Genomic DNA, 22,378 nt, shown 5'->3' with positions numbered 1-22,378 from the left:
GATGAAGGGCAAAACTAACTACGTTGGGATTTCGACTCGAAATTCGACTCGATAGAAATTCTGCCAAACAGTCTTGTCCGACATGCTACAGATTCTGCCAGCTCGCTTAATAATATTATTTAAGAATATTAATTATCAAAGACTAATGCCACTGCATTAACGACCTGTATGACGATAGGAAAATATGACTACGACTGAGGAGTCGGAAGCGGATATGAATAACATTATGAGTAAAAACTTTCATGTGACATTATCACGTGATTGCTCGCCTGGTGGCAATAAGTAGAAGAAAATAGCAAGAATTCGTGATATTCAGGTAACGTTCCTCATAAGAGAGAAATTGAAACATGGGAAACAACGCATTCAGATATTTTATTCAATCACTGACATTTCGACATTAATTTCTGATTATCTATTGATTGTTATGTTTTGGTTTATTTAAAAACATATCGATTTAGCCCGCAGGCACATACGAACATGTATGCGTACATAAGCAGTAACGTGTGTACACGTGGGCACACAAATTCACACCCACCCCTTCAAAAACACGCACGCATAAACATATACACCTCCACGAATATTACAATAACGAGAAGGAGATTACCTATAAAATTATATATATATATATATATATATATATATATATATATATATATATATATATATTTATTTATTTATTTATTTATATATATATACGTATATTTCTTGCACACGATACGCATTCAGACAATATTGTGTGATTTTCACATAAATCCCTGTTACGAATCCAGTTATAAGTCCTACAATGTGAACTCATATAAACGTGTATTATACACATTACCCATATATAACGAGGGAGAGATCGAAGTATATATGTATGTATAATATATCTATATGTATGTATATATATATATATATATATATATATATATATATATATTTTATACGTGTGTGCGTGTATATATATTTATAGCCGCAGGAGTGGCTGTGTGGTAAGTAACTTGCTTACCAACCACATAGTTCTGGGTTCAGTCCCACTGCGTGGCACCTTGGGCAAGTGTCTTCTACTATAGCTTCGGGCCGACCAAAGCCTTGTGAGTGGATTTGGTAGACGGAAACTGAAAGAAGCCCGTCGCATATATGTATATGTATGTGTGTTTGTGTGTCTGTGTTTGTCTACCCCATCATCGCTTGACAACCGATGCTGGTGTCTTTATGTCCCCGTAACTTAGCGGTTCGGCATAAGAGACCGATAGAATAAGTACTAGGCTTACAAAGAATAAGTCCTGGGGTTGATTTGTTCGACTAAAGGTGGTGCTGCAGCATGGCCGCAGTCAAATGACTGAAACAAGTAAAAGAGTAAAAGAGTATATATATATATATAAATTTCTACATTCATATGTCTTCACACGCACGCACACAGGCAGAGACACACACACACACGCACACACACACACACACACACATATATATATCAGTGAGAAATTTTGACCATGTGTTTAGAGTTTGTTCTGATGAATAAACTGGCCAATTAAATTGGTACGTACGTGTATGTGTATTAGCAGGCACGTGAATCCTTTAGTCAAATCTCTTGTCGGATCAAGTTGACATAGTGGGTTTGACAAGGCACGGCATCTAAATTATCGTTGTAATCCAACTGACAGTTTTCTAAACAATTTCGTCTATACATTTCCATAGGTCTGCGCGAATCTATGGTAAATACTACTTTCGCATCTACGACATTATGAATAGGAAGCGAAATTTTAAAATATTTTTCCATATAGAACGGTCACACACTCATCCTATCTTTCATCCATCCATCCATCCATCCATCCATTCATCCACACACATACCCACACATGTCTGTGTCTATTCCTGTATGTATGAATAGGTACATTCTGGGCAACTGGTTAATATGTTTGCTATGCAATCATCAGCAGAGTTTAGATGCGAGAGCTTGGCAAGTTGTGCAAATATCATTTTGAACAGCTTTGGTTCAGCCCACAAAATCTGTCTAAAAGCTCGTCGGGTGGTTTTCACATTTATAACGAAAGTTAGGGATCTTTCAATCACCCTGTGATACTGAAATAACATTTCGTTATGCGTTCCCATAACATTGGAATACACTCATCTTTTAGATCCTAATTCGGAATCAGAAAATTCAACTATTTAACCTGCATCGTCGAAGGACCGAAATCAACACCACACAAATACACGACGACAGACACTTATACAAACTCTCGCTCAGTTTCTTTCTCTCTCTCTCTCTCTCTCTCTCTCTCTCTCTCTCTCACACACACACACACACACACACACACATACACACACTAAGACATATATATTAGATTCTGCTGTCGTGAACGAAGGACTTGCGCTCAGAATTATAATATTTGCTTACTGAACACACCCCTACCAAAATATTATCTCTTGCGCAGTAAGATTAAGCTGAGCTTATGTCACTCAGTCTTGATAGTTATGTAACTGGAACAAGAAACTAGTGAAGAATATGCCATGATAAAGATACGAAACAGGCTTTAAAAGTTAGGCAAATTTTACTCACACAGATCAATATGATTTTTTTTTTTCACGTCGTTTCTTGAAAACTCTTATCAAAATTTTAACTTAAAGTATCAAGTATGATCAAAAAGCGTTTTACAGAATGAAATCGGATTACTGAGGATAACGTACATACAGGTAATATAGCGTAATAAACTCTGTATTACAACAGTCCGAATTTCTAAACATTTGAAACAGTGCATTCATTCTTTCTAGGTATAGGGTATTGGCTGTAAGATATTAGTAAATTCATATAAAATATCTGAGAGAATTCTCACATATTCTGGCATATTCTTTGACAGTATAATGAGTTCATGTTATTCTTTTCTACTCTAGGCAGAAAGCCCGAAATGTTTGAGGAGGGGGGCCAGTCGATTAAATTGACCCCAGGTCGCAACCGGTACTATATTTGTATTTATCGACCCCAAACGGATGAAAAGCAAAGTCTGTCTCGGCGGAATTTGAACTCAGAACATAAAGGCAGACGAAATACCGTTAAGCTCTTCGCCCAGCATGCTAATGCTGTTGTGTTGCCGGGTTGTAGCGAAGCATCACCGTAGGCATACCTGGAAGAAGTGCCATGGTAACCAGATATATATCGGATATATGTCCCATTGTTCATGGTAACTGGAACCTACTAGCATCACTCAGGAGTAATGCACCCACATCATATATATATATATATATATATATATATATATATATATATATACTCAGGCACACATAAACACACATATTTATGTATATATATGTGTGCATATATATATATATATATATATATATATATATATATATATATATATATATATATATATATATATATATATATATACACATATATATGCACACTTATATATACATAAATATGTGTGTTTATGTGTGCCTCTGTATATATACTTATTACGTATGCATGCATATGTGCATACGCACATATACGTGCTAGTGTATGCGTGCGTGTATGTATATATATATACATATATATATATATATATATATATATATATATGTATATATATATATATATATATATATATATATATATATATATATATATATATATATATATATATATATATATATATATATATATATATATATATATATATATATATATATATATATATATATATATGTATATATATATATATATATATATATATATATGTGTATATATATATATATATATATATATATATGTGTATATATATATATATATATATATATATATATATATATATATATATATATATATATATATATATATATATATATATATATATATAATCAATTTCCCAAACCCCAGAAGACAGTAACATTCGCAAAACTATGTTACATTTTGAGTATAAAAGATTAATGTAATTAATACGAAGCTAAGAGCTGGTTATGCAAATCACGATTTATACTTTATTTAGGTTCCGAACAGTAGTAGTTATGAGTAGTATATCAAAGTGTATTTCGTACGAAATTCCTTATTAATATCCTGAATAACTTGCTAAGTAATGTCGTATATGTTTATAAGCGACCCTTAATTGTCCTGATGAGCGGATTTTATTGCATTTTTTTATAATTATACCTGCCCGGGGTTCGAATTGCGCAAACTGACTTGGCTAAATGTTGTAGTAATACAGATTTACTGAAGAGTACAATTTGTTTGCGTATGATGGCGGAGTTAGTATGACGTCACTAGCATTGATATTTACTTGCTATCTGCACATCTGTTTCAACAAATCACTAATATCGCTGCATGTAAACATGTCTGTATTGTCTGATAAGTTAAATGTTTCAATATTTCTGTCAGTTTATGCATCTTTTTTTTTTTTTCTGTAAAATATTATGAACAGAAGAAAACATTAAATAGTTAAAATAATGCTGCTTGAAAAGTAAAAGAAGTACATATAAGAAACATAATAAAGATACTTGGATCCATTGTAACGAAAACAGACAAAAATGTATGATGGAAGACAGAAATATATATAACAATATTATTAGATATCTAGTGAAATGCGAATCAACGCATACCACTGTTTTGTTCACATTAAATGGCATGGGAATATATGTTTATTCCATCTAAATAAACATGATACAAAGAGTTTGATTTTCATATTCACAGTCTATTAAACATGTTAGTTCGTTTCATTTATATTTGTAACAAATATTTCGTTTTGGACTGAAGTGTATTTCTTGTTCCATCCTATTCCGCTATGTTTAATTTACATATGTTCCTTCTTTTATCCATTCTATGTGTTCGAAATATCTGTGTTAACTTTGATGTATTCATATATATCATTGTAGGTAAAATATATATAAAAAAATATATATATATATGTATGTCTTTTATTCTGGATCCCTGTATAGAAGTATAAATGTATAGGACGCGAGGCGGAAAAATTGGAAGCTAGCTGTTTGTGTGTATGTGTATATATATATATATATATATACATATATATATATATATATATATATATATATATATATATATATATATATATATATATATATATATATATATATATATATACATATATATATATATATATGCGTGCGTGTGTGTGTGTGTGTGTGTGTGTATGTGCATGTTTGAGAAGGTGTATATATATATATATATATATATATATATATATATATATATATATATATATAAAGAATTAATGGAAATGCTATGCAACTTCCTGATGTTCCATATTATCATTGTTGATGATATATATATATATATATATATATATATATATATATATATATATATATATATATATATGTATATGTATGTATGTATATGGAGATGAGCATGTGTGTGTGTGTGTGTGTGTGCGTGCAAAATTCAAAACTTGCAAAACCAGATCTTTGAGCTGACAGTGCATAATTAAGACACAGCCGTATTTAAATCAACAGAAAGACTAACGTATAACGATAAACTAATAAACATTTGTCCAGAGTAAATCTTTAACACTGTGTGGTGTTATGCACAATATGTGGAAGACAATGTAATTAGACATCCGGTTTCAGTGTGGATATATTTTCCTAATTGACAAAAGTCTACTGAGCTCTTGCTGTTCCTTGGCTGAACAGAACTGTTAAAATTTTGAAGTTTAAAATTCTAAATGGACAAGTTGACTGAATGTCATTGGATGCAATTGTATCTATAAGGCATCGGTGGATAGACTGAGTATAAATACCGCATAAGGTATGTGGCAGTGTTTCTAATTGACTCTGTGTGAAAGCATCTTAGTTTAGATACAAATGCCATCTATATTAATCCATCATGAGAGATATGAAATTTTTTTTGTTTTATATTAAACATACCAGGATATATATATATGTCGCTAAGATTAATAGAAAACATACATTATTTTAATTTGGGAAAGCGGGTGTCTTTTTAATAAGTAAGAGTATAATGAAGAGGTGTGGAATAAGTTTTATTTGAATTTCCTTTTCAATTCCGTTACGAATGATAAAAACGAAGTGTTCTGATACGGTAAAAAAGCAACCCAAAACGTATTCTTCTGCTTGATCGTATAAATTTGTAGATGCCTCCGAAAACATGGTCAAGTTAACATATTTGAAGAGGAACACAGATATACAAACAAACCAGTATGTGTACATTGATGTATCTAAACCTATCTATGTAACAGTCATTTCTTTCCCCATCTCACACCCTCACTCTCCTCTCTCATATATATATATATATATATATATATATATATATATATATATATATATATATATATATATATATATATATATATATATATAATATGTATATGTATTTACATATATATGTGATACGTGTATATGTATATACATATATATATGTGGTAAGTATACATATACATACATAATGTATATATATGTATATACGTATATATGTGATAAATATACTTATATATACACACATATATGTATGTCTGTATATATATATATATATATATATATATATATATATATATATATATATATATATATATATATATATATATATATATATACATAAACGTTTGTGTGCATATGTACAAATGTGTATGTATAAATATATTTATAAAGTCATGCAAATTGTTTTTCATACAAGAAATAGTTAAGTATATAAAGCTGTATAGACTCATACATAATATATAAAACATAGATACATATTTACATACGCACATAGAAGCACAAACGTATACACACGCACACATACAGATACACCTGTACACACACACACGCACATACATACATACATACACATCTATACGCATACAGTAAGAGATTTACATGTAGGCAAAAACATACATGATGCATATATAATTTGTGTTGGGTATGTGGGTGTCATTGCCGAGAGAAAGATTAAAATTACCATTTGGACACCTCAATAATGCTATTTGCTTCAAGATAAGACACAGTAAGTATAACACGGATATATGGTGCTTAGTATGTTACATCAATGCTTTCTCTACTTAGTAGTCTTATCTTTCTGCAGACCAACTGCCAAACTCGCATTAATCCTTGTAAACCTCCTTCACTCACATATTATATCTTATTACGCCTGCCTGTACATGAGATATTCTCTTGTGAATACCTTTGTCAATTTGCCACCAGCTATTTTTCTCGTCTTCTTAAGCTTCTTCCATCAGCCTCTCTCTCTCTCTCTCTTTTTCTGTGTCGGTCTGTCGTTCTGATTGTCTGATTGCCTGTTTATCTGCGTGTGATCTTTTTATTCCTGCTTTTTTCTAAATCTTTGCTTGTGTGTGTGTGTGTGTGTGTGTGTGTGTGTGTGTGTGTGTGTATATATTTGTATACACCCACACACACATACACACACACACACACACACACACATATATATATATTTATTTACGACATGTATTGGTACACAATCTCTCTTTCATTCTCTATATATGTAAATAGAATTTTACATATACGTGTATATATATATATATATATATATATATATATATATATATATATATATATATATATATATATATATATATATATATATATATATACACACACACACATAGATACATAGATAGTCCGAGATACAAATAGATAGATAGATAGATAGATAGATAGTTAGATATATTGATTCAGGAATTACGTGCAAGTAGAGGTCCATACTATAGCTCAAATATTAAGCTATACTTACTAATTAGGTAAGTATAAACACTCACGGGGGCACATATATACTTAAACATTATTTGTTAGTATAAATTAAAGTAATATTCTCAACTGTTTATTACTATATACACCTGCATCAGTTCTAGTAGTATAAAGAGTCATGCATATATATACATGCATACAGTTATATACATATATAAATAAATATATAGAGACAGAGTGAGGGAGAGAGAGACAGGGAAAAAGAAAGTGATATTGAGAGATATTTGCGTATTTATAGACAAATATGAATGCATGCTCACTTTCCTACAAACACACCAAAATTCTTAGCTCCAAATCTATATTCAACTACGTCTGTATATATTCACACACACACACATACAATCACACACACACACACACACAAACACACAGACACAAAGAGACACACGCATGTATATATATGTGTCTGGTTTACGGAGTCTTTTGCATTTATTTTCAATTATTTTCTAGACCTCATCAAGTATGTAATCCGGGTTTCCAAAATGTTGTGAATGAGTTTGCCTGGCAGTACAGTTTATGTTGACTTCCAGTTTTTATCTTTTGCATACCTTCATATACACTTGAATAGAGATAGGTATACAAACACACACACACACACACACACACACACACACACACACACACACACACACAGAAGCATACATTATATATATAAACTTTTTCACTGTTCTCGGTCTGTTAACGGCCAGACGTACAGACAAGTATACTGGCACTGATGTAGCAGCATTCAAAATTTTGTCTAGGTGAATCTAGCTGAAGAGAACTAATCAAATTTACGTTAGCGAACGTAATTTGGAAACTTCGAAACCTAGATCCTAGATTATCAACATTTGGGATGTACATTTATTTAATGTTCTTCCTATAGGTAAAATGCATTTTTTTTTATGTTTGCCGCACGCAAACATCTTTGCCAGTATAGATATGCAGTAAAGCTTTACTATAACGTCGTATATTATCGACTGTTATTTCCTGTAAATATTGGTGCATAGTTGTACCACTGTTCTATGTGTATAACTGTCACTCTGTCGTTACGGCGACCAGTGTTCCATGATCCGATCAACGAATAGTTTCCTCTTGAAATGAACGTGCATCTGGCTGAGCACTCCACATGACCTAAATTCCCAGGGAAATGCTGCGTGATAATGAATGTGACAGAGCTAGCCCTTTGAAATACAGGTATTAATTAATCTTTGACAGCTGAGTGGCAAATTGTCGGCGGCAATTGAACTCACGGCCGTACGATCGTTAGCCGAGTACCCTAACCGCAAAAGTACACACACACACAGACACACACACACACACACACACACACACACACACACATACACACACACACACACGCACACACACACACACACACACACACACACACACACACATATATATATATATATATATATATATATATATATATATATATATATATATATATACAGGGTGTCCACAAAGTCTGGGTACATGGGGATTAACACATACTTTAAGAAATGATTATTTCTTATATTTAATTGTTTATGTTATTATTTTATTTATTCCATGTACCCAGACCCTATATATATATATATATAGTTCAAATTTATAGAAAACAAATGACAAAGACAGGTGAGAGAACAACAAGCTGTTGTATTACTTTGACCTTCGGGAATAACCGAAACTTCTTTGAACTTTCGAGTCTATGTTCTTCGACCGAGAGGAAAAAAAAGATGGAGAGATAAAACATAACATGTTAGGAGGTTTGAGGGGTGAACATTTAACCACTTGTCATCTTTACATAATGAAGTCTACGAAAATGTCGTAAAGCAAAGAATGACAAATAGTCAAATAACTATATTTATCTCTCGTATATTCTGGCTTTTTTTAGTCCTCGTGAAATATTCTCTTCCATCAAATCTTCTGCTTTTAAGCTGCATCGAACTCTGATTTATACTCCTCCGTATCAGATTGCAATATGATCTGCTCGCCGGGTACGCTAGAAGAGGTTTACTTGATTGTCACACTATCCTATGTATCCATATACTATATTGCAAGCTCATGCATTAATATATACGCATATATATATATATATATATATATATATATATATATATATATATATATATATATATATATATATATATATATATATATATATATATGTATATATATATATATATATATATATATATATATATATACATACATACATACATACATAATTAAAGAGGTAAATTAAGAAACAATATGTAGGTCAATCACCAAATTCTTAGACGCAAAATTTTAAACATTCTGAAAAATACACATACATTAATACAATTTAATACAGGTCAATAGATCTATATATATAAAAGTACCACATATAAATATATGGATAAAAATATTAATTAAACGATTGTAAAAATGTTCAAGATGTAAATAAAATAAAGCATATAAGGATTGTCCAAGAAACAGTCGGTAAACGTCTTACCTCTTTAATTATCGCTCCTGTCGCATATTCCAAGTACTTCTCAGTTGCAGCCCATGTATTTCGAAAGAAGGATTTGATAGCATACATACATGTATACATAATGCATACATACATGCGTACGTACATACATACATACATACACACACACATACATACATACATACATACATACATACATACATACATACATACATACATGTATACATACATACATAGTTACAAACAGATATTCCCTGTTGTTAATGTTGAAATTCGAATGAAGTAGCATTGGGTCTAGGTTAAAAACCGGCTCTTTATTGGCAAATAATCTTGAAATAAAACTGAACAATGACATACAAAAATACGTATGTAGAACATCATTATGTGGTTTCGTATGAAATGTGAACATACTTATTCAATCACGTGATATCCAGGAGATTGCCTTACTCTTCTTTCTAAATGATTACTGCGTTGACCGATTGCCTAGATTCTAGGTGCATCTTTCTGTGATGCCTGCAAAATTCTCTGAATTCACACATATGCGTACCCACTCGTAATCATAATAGAAACAGACATATAAAATGGTAACATTTACATGTGAATAGAAAGGAGTAAATTGTGTCATACTTTTCTCTAATCAATTTCGGTTACGCAGAGCTGTACAAGGACCCAATTTGTGCTCATTTTCTGCTGATTAAACTGTAGCAATTCTTAAAAAAGACACCTTCTGAAAAATACACAACAGGTCACCAGGTCTAAGAATGGAAACCTCGCAATTATCATCGTGCAGCGAGCGCACATATTGTTAGTGAAGTATTCCTAGTTATATGTGTCAATATACATGTTCGATAAACATTCTACCAAAGTATGTGGTATAAGATATTGATTCAGCCAGGAGGTGAATACTTCAAGAATTTTGGTTCCCAGTCCTAATGGAGATTGTCAGCAATTTATCCAAAATACAGTAATTTCACGTGATTGCATATTTTAGATATTAATACGATCACAAACATGAAGAGTACTGCTGTCTGCATATGAACGTATATTTATATATATAACTAACAGTATATATGCATATGTGCATTTATATATGTATATATATATGTATATATATATATATATATATATATATATATATACATATATATATATATACATATGTATGCATTATATATGCGTGTGCATACACGTATATTTATGAAATAATTTATATGTGTATATGTGTGTATATGCATACATAAACGTATATATGTATGTGTCTAGATACACGTATATAGGTGTATATATTCACATGTATAGGTGTATGTTTGTAACTATATCCGTGCAATCATATATGGAAGCATACACAAACACACACTCACATGCTCATATACACACACATATATGTACATCAATGTATGTATAGTCTCATGGAAATGAATTCTCCGTATTTATTCATATGTGTGTTTGTGTATATGTATTCTGTGTGCGTGAATGTTGTGTAGAAGTTAAATATATGCACATTCTGCAAAACATATTTGCAGTCTATGATATTGATTTAGCCAGAAGATGAAAACTTGAAGAATTTTACTTGAAATGCAATGGAGCGCGAAATGCAAGTATCTGCCAGAATCTTGATATTCCGCCATGGCTACAAGCAGCTCATTAGTCTTTTCGGGTGAATGACCTGTCGTGAGGAATGAGTTGAATTTGATATAACCCCTCGTGGTTTTCTGATTTACATCCGCCAAATTGTGAATCTGCCCTCGAACGAACCAACCTCTCAACTGGATGAACCATGATAAGAAAGAAAATATGGTGTTATAGAGGGGATGAGAAAGATTTGTGAGAGAAAGAGGTATGAAGAGACAAATAAGTGAAGATAGTAAAGAGAATTTGAAGGATATTGACTAAGAGATAACGACTAATTATAGTGGGAAATCATATTATATACGTATTTGGAAAGTTGCATAGATACATATATACACAGACACATATGCACATAAAAATATTCGCAGATACAAACACAAATATATATACATATATGTATGTCTACATTTGTGCATACTGAATATATAATATGCTATACACATGTGCTATATATATATGCGTGTATAATATATATCTGTGAATACATATTGATTGCCTCATCTGTCACTTCGTCGAATGAGGGTATAGCATGACTCGGCTCTCAGAGATCGATGTCTTGTCATGTCAAATGCAGACCTATCTCGGACTTTCAGAGCCTGTTGCAGATGTTGCAGTTGTTCTAAACTGGGGCCCTTTTTACTTTTCCCTCAAAATGTTAATCCTGGCTGCCTCAAAGTCAGAAATGGATTGGCAGCATGAATATCTCCAGTGAAGGCATGAGAATGCCACCCATTCCCATGCCATCAGGTTTGTATTTCAGATTTCGAAGCTGGCCCTTAGAAGCGTGCTTATTACACAGGACCAGATTGCTTTGGTGCTTGGCACAAATGATTATCTGACTATAAACAAGGGCTGTCGGCAAATTAGTGTCTTCCATGCATAACACATAGCAAACGCACCTCTGTTGTTTGCTGATAAGTGCTTACATCTACCAAACGTTAAAGAAATTGTTATTTGCAACGTGTACATCCAGATTTGGAACGATTACTCGCAAACGAAACCAGCGGCTGCTTTTGGGCTCAGAGTACCAGCAACATCCGGCTGGCGAGACTCAACATGCCGAAGCACCAGCGCTCTCCAATACCGTGTGCCAATGAGTCGAGTACGTTAATCATTCTCTCTTCCTGAAAAGAAGATGTCACTTTCTTGTGACGTACACTGCAGGGGTTCGTATATTATGCGTCTATATAATCTGTGTCGTGTTTAGAATGAAAATATCGAAAGATAAATGATATTATCTGTAGGGATTACCTGTTGTTGTATTCATGTATAATAGTATATTTTGCAGCACATGGAACAATGTATATGGATATGCATTTTACATGTGTCTTTAGGAGAATAAAGCAGTAAACTACGTTGCTCTTTCCTAGCACTGGTTAGGTCCCCTGCATACAAAACACATTGTAAACTTTATAATACACGTGTGTGTGTGTGGGCGTATGCGTGTGTGCGTTTGTGAGTGTGCGCGATCTAATGAGAAACTCATAATAAAAATCGCACTAAAAAAATAGTTAACTCTGTGTATTGAGGGAGCTATGGTATCAATCTGCGTTATAAATATGAAATGGCGGTTGAACAAATTACAAGCAATATCAAAAGATCAGACAAAACAAATTCAATCATTCAAAATGTCATATAATACCTGCTCTGAATTCAGAGAAAATTCGTTGGTAGTGATATAAAGTTGAACTTATCAGCCTATAAACATTTTGAAACAGTTAACTCATTTTTTCTACTTGTTTCGTGTCACAACCAGCCAAGGTGTTTGTAAATTGAGTCTTTGTAATAATCTGGCAACTGCTAATGTATTTTAATTTTACTATAACGTGAAGAGAATCTATAAATTCGTGTCTAGATTTCTCTAATAAGACTATCACAATTCTTGGCACATTTCACGAAAAATTTGGCAGGCTGAATGATGGAACATTTTATTAATATAATATTTCAAATCATCTCTTTTGATAATCAAATAAGTTTCGCGAAAGACACCGACTTTATTCTGCATAGACTGTTAGAACATAGCTGATGTTTGGCATATAATAGCTTTTAAAAACTTAGGATTTATATGTTAATTCGCTTTGTTATTGCTACATCTCAGTAAACAATGCATGCCATTTAACACATTCAATTAAGTCAACGCTACTGCACTAATCTGGAAACGGATAAATGATTAGAACACTTCAATGGCGATGCTCTCAATCGTTTTCAAACTGTGTTGCACTTGAGATCAAATATGAAATTTTTGGCGCATTTCAATCGGAAATTTGAAAAGAGGGCTACGTTTAATGCTAACAATTAAAGGGGAAAAGTATATTAGTTTAATTGGCATACTTGTCTCTGACGAATTTCCGAAGGAATTTCATGATCACGCAACCATTAGCAGAGTTATACGAAAGTCTTGAGCTGCTTTTTCAAAAACAAATGGTGCACCTATTCACATACATAAACACACACAAACAGACATGCACAAACATGTTGATATATACGCATATACATAGTTATGTATCAAGGCGATGCTCCAGCTTGGCTGCAGTCAAATGACTGAAACAAGCAAACGAATATATATATATATATATATATATATATATATATATATATATATATATATATATATGCATATATATATATATATATATATATATATATATATATACATATATATATATATATATATATATATATATATATATATATATATATATATATATGTATATATATATATATATATGTATATATATATATATATATATATATATATATATATATATATATATATATATATATATATATATATATATATATATATATATATATATGTATATATATTTATATATATATATATATATATATATATGCATATATATATATATATATATATATATATATATATATATATATATATATATATATATATATATATATATATGTATATATATATATATATATATATATATATATATATATATATATATATATATATATATATATATGCATATATATATATATATATATATATATATATATATATAGGTGTGTGTATATATAGGTGTGTGTATATATATATATATATAAATTTAGGTAGTGGGTAGCGATTTTCTTCACTATTTCAAGGAATGACAACCCTGCCTGAGACGAGTCTCAGGCTCAGCTGGCTCCGGCTGACATTACCCAGTATGGGCCCATATGCGGGGGAACAGAAAGGGGACAACCTTCAAAGAAATCCAGAGTGGAGCCCCGTAGGCGGTTTAGTGTTCGACTCAACAATCTTCCGGCAGCTACTGCAACCAAGCTGGTGCCAAACGTAATGCTCCCCCCCCCCCTTAGACGCCGTCAGAAAGGTCGAGAGAGGAATCCTAACGATTGGGCTTCCCAGGATTTTCTTACATCTAGCCCAGGCCTGCGCAAAACTGGAGAGGAAACTGAAGAGGATATGAAATGTAAAAACTAGAATGCATTAGTTTCTGCGCAACTCCATTGTCTCCCGAGACAAATGGATGCCAAATACAACAACAACAATATAAATAGACATATACACAGAAACTCACACACACTCAAACACACACGCATACACATACTCACACACATTATATGTACAGGCATATATATAAGCTCATATGCATCTACACATATGCTAATGAATTTATATAAAAACGCACACACAGTACCACATACAAACACTCAGATATTTGTATATACTTACACACACACACACACACACACACACACACACACACATACACATATGTATGTACATGCATATACTTGTGTGCGTGTTTGTCCCCGAAACATCGCCTGACAACAGATGCTAGTGTGTTTACGTCCCCGTAACTTAGGGGTTCGGTAAAATTAACCGATAGAATAATTACTAGGCTTACAAAGAATAAGTCCAGCGATTCACTTGTTCGACTAAAGGCAGTGCTCCAGCATGGCCGCAGTCAACTAACTGAAACAAGTAAAGTTTCTGGAAGTTTACTGCCTAGTTTAAGGAGCAATTTGCTAGCTACATACTTGAGAGATGCATATCTTTCCAATTTCGAAAATGAAAACATAATTATATTAAATTGCACCGAGCACCTACGATTGCTCTTTGTCGTGGCTGTGTAGTCTGTTATTTTATGCATATATGCAGTAGCTTTGCATCTTCGACGTTTCGTTCTAAGAGAGAAAGCTCCTACTGTATGGTTTTGTTTTTGCGTTTTTATATATGTTTTTATGTTCAGGGTAATTCAGAATCTATGTCAATCATCCTGGCTGTTGAAGGTCACAGTTAATACTGCACGAGGTTAACTTTTGCCGGAAATAGCTATTACGAATGTATATACTACGTTATATGTACGTGCTTGTGTGTACAGAAGCGAACATATACGCGCACACACACACACACACACACACACACACATATATATATATATATATATATTTCTTTTCTTCGTGCGCGCCTGTGTGTTGTACAGAATTTAAGGTCCTTTCAGGTATATTTAGCGAAATATGCACTCTTGTCTGAGTGGATTGACTGGGATGTTATTATATGTAGGTATATAGATACTTATATAAGCTCACACGGGCGCATATACATATATATATATATATATATATATATATATATATATATATATATATATATATATATATATATATATATATATATATATATATATATATACACATATATACATACACATATATGTATATATGTATATACGTACATGCATCCATAAATACATAAATACATCATACATGTATGTATACATATGTACATGAATACATACATACAGACAGACAAACATACATAAATACTTATATATATATATATATATATATATATATATATATATATATATAGACATATTGTTTATGACAACGTACGTCATGCGCTCAGCAGACAAAGTTGTCATACATATACATACACATATATGCATACGCACACACGGATATATATATATATACATCTTACCCGCAAACAAAATTGAAGCATATCAAATATTCCACTGCCTGTGTAGGGTTCCAACCTCACAAACGACATATCCTACAGAATAATTTTCACAAACATACATATACTCTCTCCGAAACACTCACAACACGCATTCAAGTAAACATAGCTATCAACATAATCGCGCACTTACAGACACATAAAAACAAATATAGAAACGGAGAGACGTCACGAAGACGAGAAAATATAAAAATAAAGAAAAAAAAAAAAGGATATACAAATACATGAATCAATAAGGAAATATGCAATGTCTCTAAAATGTCCAATCTACTCAGTAGAAAAAGTTCTGAAACTACAGTTTGGAGAAACGCATTGCATAGAGATATATCATTATTGACACTTTTGAGACTAGGGTAGTGTTGCAACATGACAAGATTCGGGATGAGAAAATTATACATATATATATATATATATATATATATATATATATATATATATATATATATATATATATATAGAGAGAGAGAGAGAGAGAGAGAGAGAGAGAGAGCTGTATGTATATATATATATATATATATATATATATATATATATATATATATATATATATATATATATATATATATATGTATATATATATTTCTGTACATATGTACATATATATGCATGTATATGAATGTATGTGCATGTATATATATATATATATATATATGTGTGTGTGTGTGTGTATGTGTGTGTGTGTGTATATATATATAGATATATATATATATATACACACACACTGCATTCTCCAGCTAAACGGTCAGGCACACACGCATATACATTTTTGCACTCCCTCTCTCTCTCAATCTCTTTCTTCCTCTCTCTCTGTCGCACACACATACATAAGTACACGCACAAATACGCGAACATACACACATAAAACATGTAGGTGCGCGCATGGATATGTATTTATCAGCATGCAGTTTTCATATAGTTATAGATAAAAATAGAGACGTATATGTATCCAAGCATATTCAAACCTACACCCTCCTTATGTATATATGCATTTACGTATACATGCATGTATGAATGTATGTCATTATTCAGTTTATTTCAAGATTTCTTGCTAACAGAAAAAGAACCGGTTTCTAACCTAGATTCAATGCTCTTTCATTGGAATTTCAACATCAACAACAGGGTATTTTCGTATATGTATGCATACATATATATGCAGATTTGTATGTTTTCTGTATATATTCTCATGCATATAGCTACATATCTAGACATTCTCATATATACTTAAATGATAAACTTCTTGAAAGTTTTACAGATTTTTACATTTCCAGTAACGGATTGGATCAGCAGTCTTCGAATTAGCTTCCTTCTTTCTGGTTTTGAGAAGACTAATTTCTCAAGATTGGTATTTAGGCAGTGCGTTACATATCCTAGGACCCCAATAATTACAGGTATATACCTGAACTTGTAATCTGCAAAGAATAACTGTATGTATGTATGTATGTATGTATGTATGTATGTATGTAGGTAGGTAGGTATGTATGTGTGAGCATGTTGTTATGTATTTATATATGTATGTGTATGTGGGTATGTGTATACATGTATTCTGCCAAGTAGATATATAATTGATAAAGAACTGCACGCGTCGGTCGCTTAAGCACGTTAACATTTCGCACGTACAACACTGACACACACTCACATACACATCATTAAATATTGATCTTCGCAGCCTTATATGTCAAGTTAATATATATTCGCCAGATTATTTCAGTCATTATGTACATTATATACAGTGAATATATAAATATAAATATAATTATCTAAATTTTAACTAATAATCTTTATTATTATCTAAATGTTATTAAAAACAGCATCGTTTCTTTGAAACTAACAGCTGAAGTTAGACGCAAGTACTATACTGTAATCGTTAGTTCTTGCAAAGATATCACTAAATTTAAAGCACATCGCAGAATGTTTAAGAGAACAAATAGTCGGGAAGTATATTGGTGTAATTTATACATTAAACAAAAGGCGGTAATTGTTTATCATAGGAGTATCTTTTCGTTTATCTTTAACTGGTTTCAGACCAGGGCTGAGGTCATGCTGGTGCACCACCTGTAGTTACTCGTATTGTTTCCTGTATTGCTTTTAGTGAAGTAGCGTGTTAGACGAAGCGGTTGTTCTTTGCGTCTCCTGCTGCGATGTGGGTTCATCTGGTATCTCAGATAGAAACCTGTCCAGACGTTCGTTGATAACTTCCACATCAATACCATGTTGATCTCTAAGGTTGCCTGGAAAAATGTTGAACAATTGCGGGCCCTTGAAACCTAGTCAGTTGCAATACTGTGTCCTTTTTCCCCCCCTTTTACTGAAGGAATTACACATAATTTTATAAATTACAGAGCAGCACTCTAGTATCGTTACTTATAGCGGTAATATAATTGGTGTCATCGTAGAACGTGTATTTTGGTCTAGTTGCCAGGTTCTTAGTAAGAATAATTATATATTTACTTCTACAATATGTTCTAAATATGTCGGTGCGAAGAAATAAAGCGTGTACAAACTGTCTTCGATATTCTTAGCGACAAACTGAACCAAATATTGGCTACATCCGGTGGCAAATAAGGAAATAACATATTCACATATACGGACACGCGTAAATCATAACTCATTTACACATACATGCGCGCACTAATACACCTAAACTCGCGCGCACACGCAGAGACTCAAACACGTATAGCTAAATTAAAAAAAACGACGTTTATTCAGCTAGTAAGTATAATGCTAGATGTAGGAGACTGATACACATACCTTTCGACATATATATATATATATGGGAGAATATACAAAATATATATATATATATATATATATATATATATATATATATATATATATATATATATATATATATACATGGGCTTCTTTCATTTTCCGTTTACCAAATCCACTCACAAGGCCTTGGTCGGCAACGCAGTGAGATTGAACCCAGAACCACGTGGGCCATATATTTTACCTATGCAAATAAAAAAAAACACAATCTACTTACTTCTCACTCTCTCTCTCTCTCTCTCTCTCTCTCTATATATATATATATATATATATATATATATATATATATATATATATATATATATATATATATATATATATATATATATATATATATATATATATATATATATATATATATATATATATATATATATATATATATATATATATATATATTCGTGTCACATACGTATGTACATGTGAAACGTGGATGCGTTCAGATATTACTCCAATTCAAGTGCGTACATACTTACAAAGCACATAAACATACTTTTACAAAGGCCAAGGAATAATAAATACAAACTTATTAACTACGTTTTTAAAAATATCTATTTTACAATCATATACGTATAAATGCACAAAAACACACATACGCACACACGTGCAGAAACACACACATATACATGCATACAATCATATATACTAACATCTATCTATCTATCTATCTATCTATCTATCTATCCATCCATCTACTTTACACAGTCCTGCTTTCACAAAATGGCAAGCAGAAAATAAAATATTAACGTATTTACGAAATAGCTATCAGACAAACAAATACATGCAGACACTCACCACACGCAGAAACGCACACACAAATACACACACACTACGCACGCGCGCACACACACGCACACACACTCACATACAAACACACACACATACACACAAGCACGTTCACCCTCAGACACACAAACACATACACACACAGATAAACCGGCAAAACGTTAGATACGAAGCACGTACAGTCACACGCAAGAAGTCACATGACAAATCAAGAGGCGGAGAATGGCACGCGCTTGGCAGGCAGTCAGTCAGTCACTGCAGATACTTATGAAAAAGTAGGGAAAAAATATATAAATCAAGAAAAAGAATAAACCAAAAAACTTCATTACAATTTTATTTATTTTATTCATTTATATATGCTTTACACCATTTAGTCACTATCTGTCTCCTTCCGTTCATGGAGCGGTGTGGTGGTGTTCAGAAGCAGAAAAACACCTAAGTCCCCATCACTACCACGATATCCACCGTCACCACCACGACGTACACCATCCCCACTACCAATACAGAACTCACCGCCATCTGCAGTATTACTAGCAGCGTTACAACAATCAACAGCACCCACACCGTCATCATAGATATTGTGTTGTTATAAGACCTAAATAGGCGCAGTGACACACTTCCTACGGCAAGTTCGAGATGTTTCCTGCTTTGCTTCCTTCTTTGCTTTCGCCCTGTCTTTCAACGCGATTTCGTAGATTTTTTGCCAGATTGATCTTCCACATTAATGGTTGCACTGCCTTGAACACACACACACACACACGCACGCACACACACACACACACACACACACACACACACAAACACACACAGAGGACAAGATGCATGAACTTACGCGATTCTATATATATATTCGATTTGTCCGATACCGGTGGCGCTCCAGCATGGTTAAAGCCTTTTTTTCTCCTTGTTTCTTTCTGTGTTCTTTTCTGTTGAAGAGCGTAGGCTTGAAATGTTAAAGACTTTCTCTATTCCCGAGCGTTATACTAATACATCCATTTGTTGTTTACACCACCTGCCTTCATCTGTTGTTTTTTCGTGAATTCTCCCTATATATATATATATATATATATATATATAAATTTATTTCTATACATGAGTAAGTCCCCTGATGGTGACAGTGAGAAATGAGATGGATATAGGAAGTTGATGAACAGTTGCTTATAAAGCATAGCCTTAAATATTCACAGACAAAACTTGACAGTCCTGTCATAAGATCAAGGTCATTTTAGCTCTGACTACTACATACTTTGCATATTATATACCACGTGAAATGCGGCGAGCTGGCAGAAACGTTAGCACGCTTCTCGAAATGCTTAGCGGTATTTCGTCTGCCGCTACGTTCTGAGTTCAAATTCCGGCGAGGTCGACTTTGCCTTTCATCCTTTCGGATTCGATTAGATAAGTATCAGTTATGCACTGGGGTCGATATAATCGACTTAATCCGTTTGTCTGTCCTTGTTTGTTCCCTCTGTGTGTAGCCCCTTGTGGGCAGTAAAGAAATAAGAAACGTTAGTACACTGGGTGAAATGTTAAGCGCTATTTCGTCTGCCACTACGTTCTGTGTTCAAATTCTGCCGAGGTCGACTTTGCCATTCATTCTTTCGGGGTCGATTAAATAAGTACCGTTTACGCACTAGCATTGATATAATCGACTTAATACGTTTATCTGTCCTTGTTTGTTCCCTCTGTATGTAGCCCCTTGTGGGCAGTAAAGAAATAAGAAATGTTAGCACGCCGGGCAAAATGCTTAGTGGTATTTCATCTGTCTTCGTGTTCTGAGTTCAAATTCCGCCGAGGTGGACTTTACCTTGCATCCTTTCGGGGTCAATCAATTAAGTACCAATTGCGTACTTGGGTCGATCTGATCGACTGGCCCCCTCCCCCCAAATTTCGGGCTTTGCGCCTTGAGTAGAGAAGATTATATACCATATAAGAGAAATCTATCACTAATTTAATCGAAAGTATAGATGTTCACAAACATGTAGTCACTTTTTCGAACCTACTGTACCTCAGTTGTGCAAGTGTCATCTACAGTTGCCCTGTCCTAGTTAAATTAATTATGAATTTGGCAGAAGGAAACATTGGAAACCTATATTTTTTTCTCTGTTTCGATTGAA

The sequence above is a fragment of the Octopus bimaculoides genome, chromosome 8 (assembly GCF_046866305.1).
Source record: "Octopus bimaculoides isolate indiv1 chromosome 8, ASM4686630v1, whole genome shotgun sequence".
Lineage (NCBI taxonomy): Eukaryota > Metazoa > Mollusca > Cephalopoda > Octopoda > Octopodidae > Octopus > Octopus bimaculoides.
Note: the sequence above shows the minus strand (reverse complement) of the source record.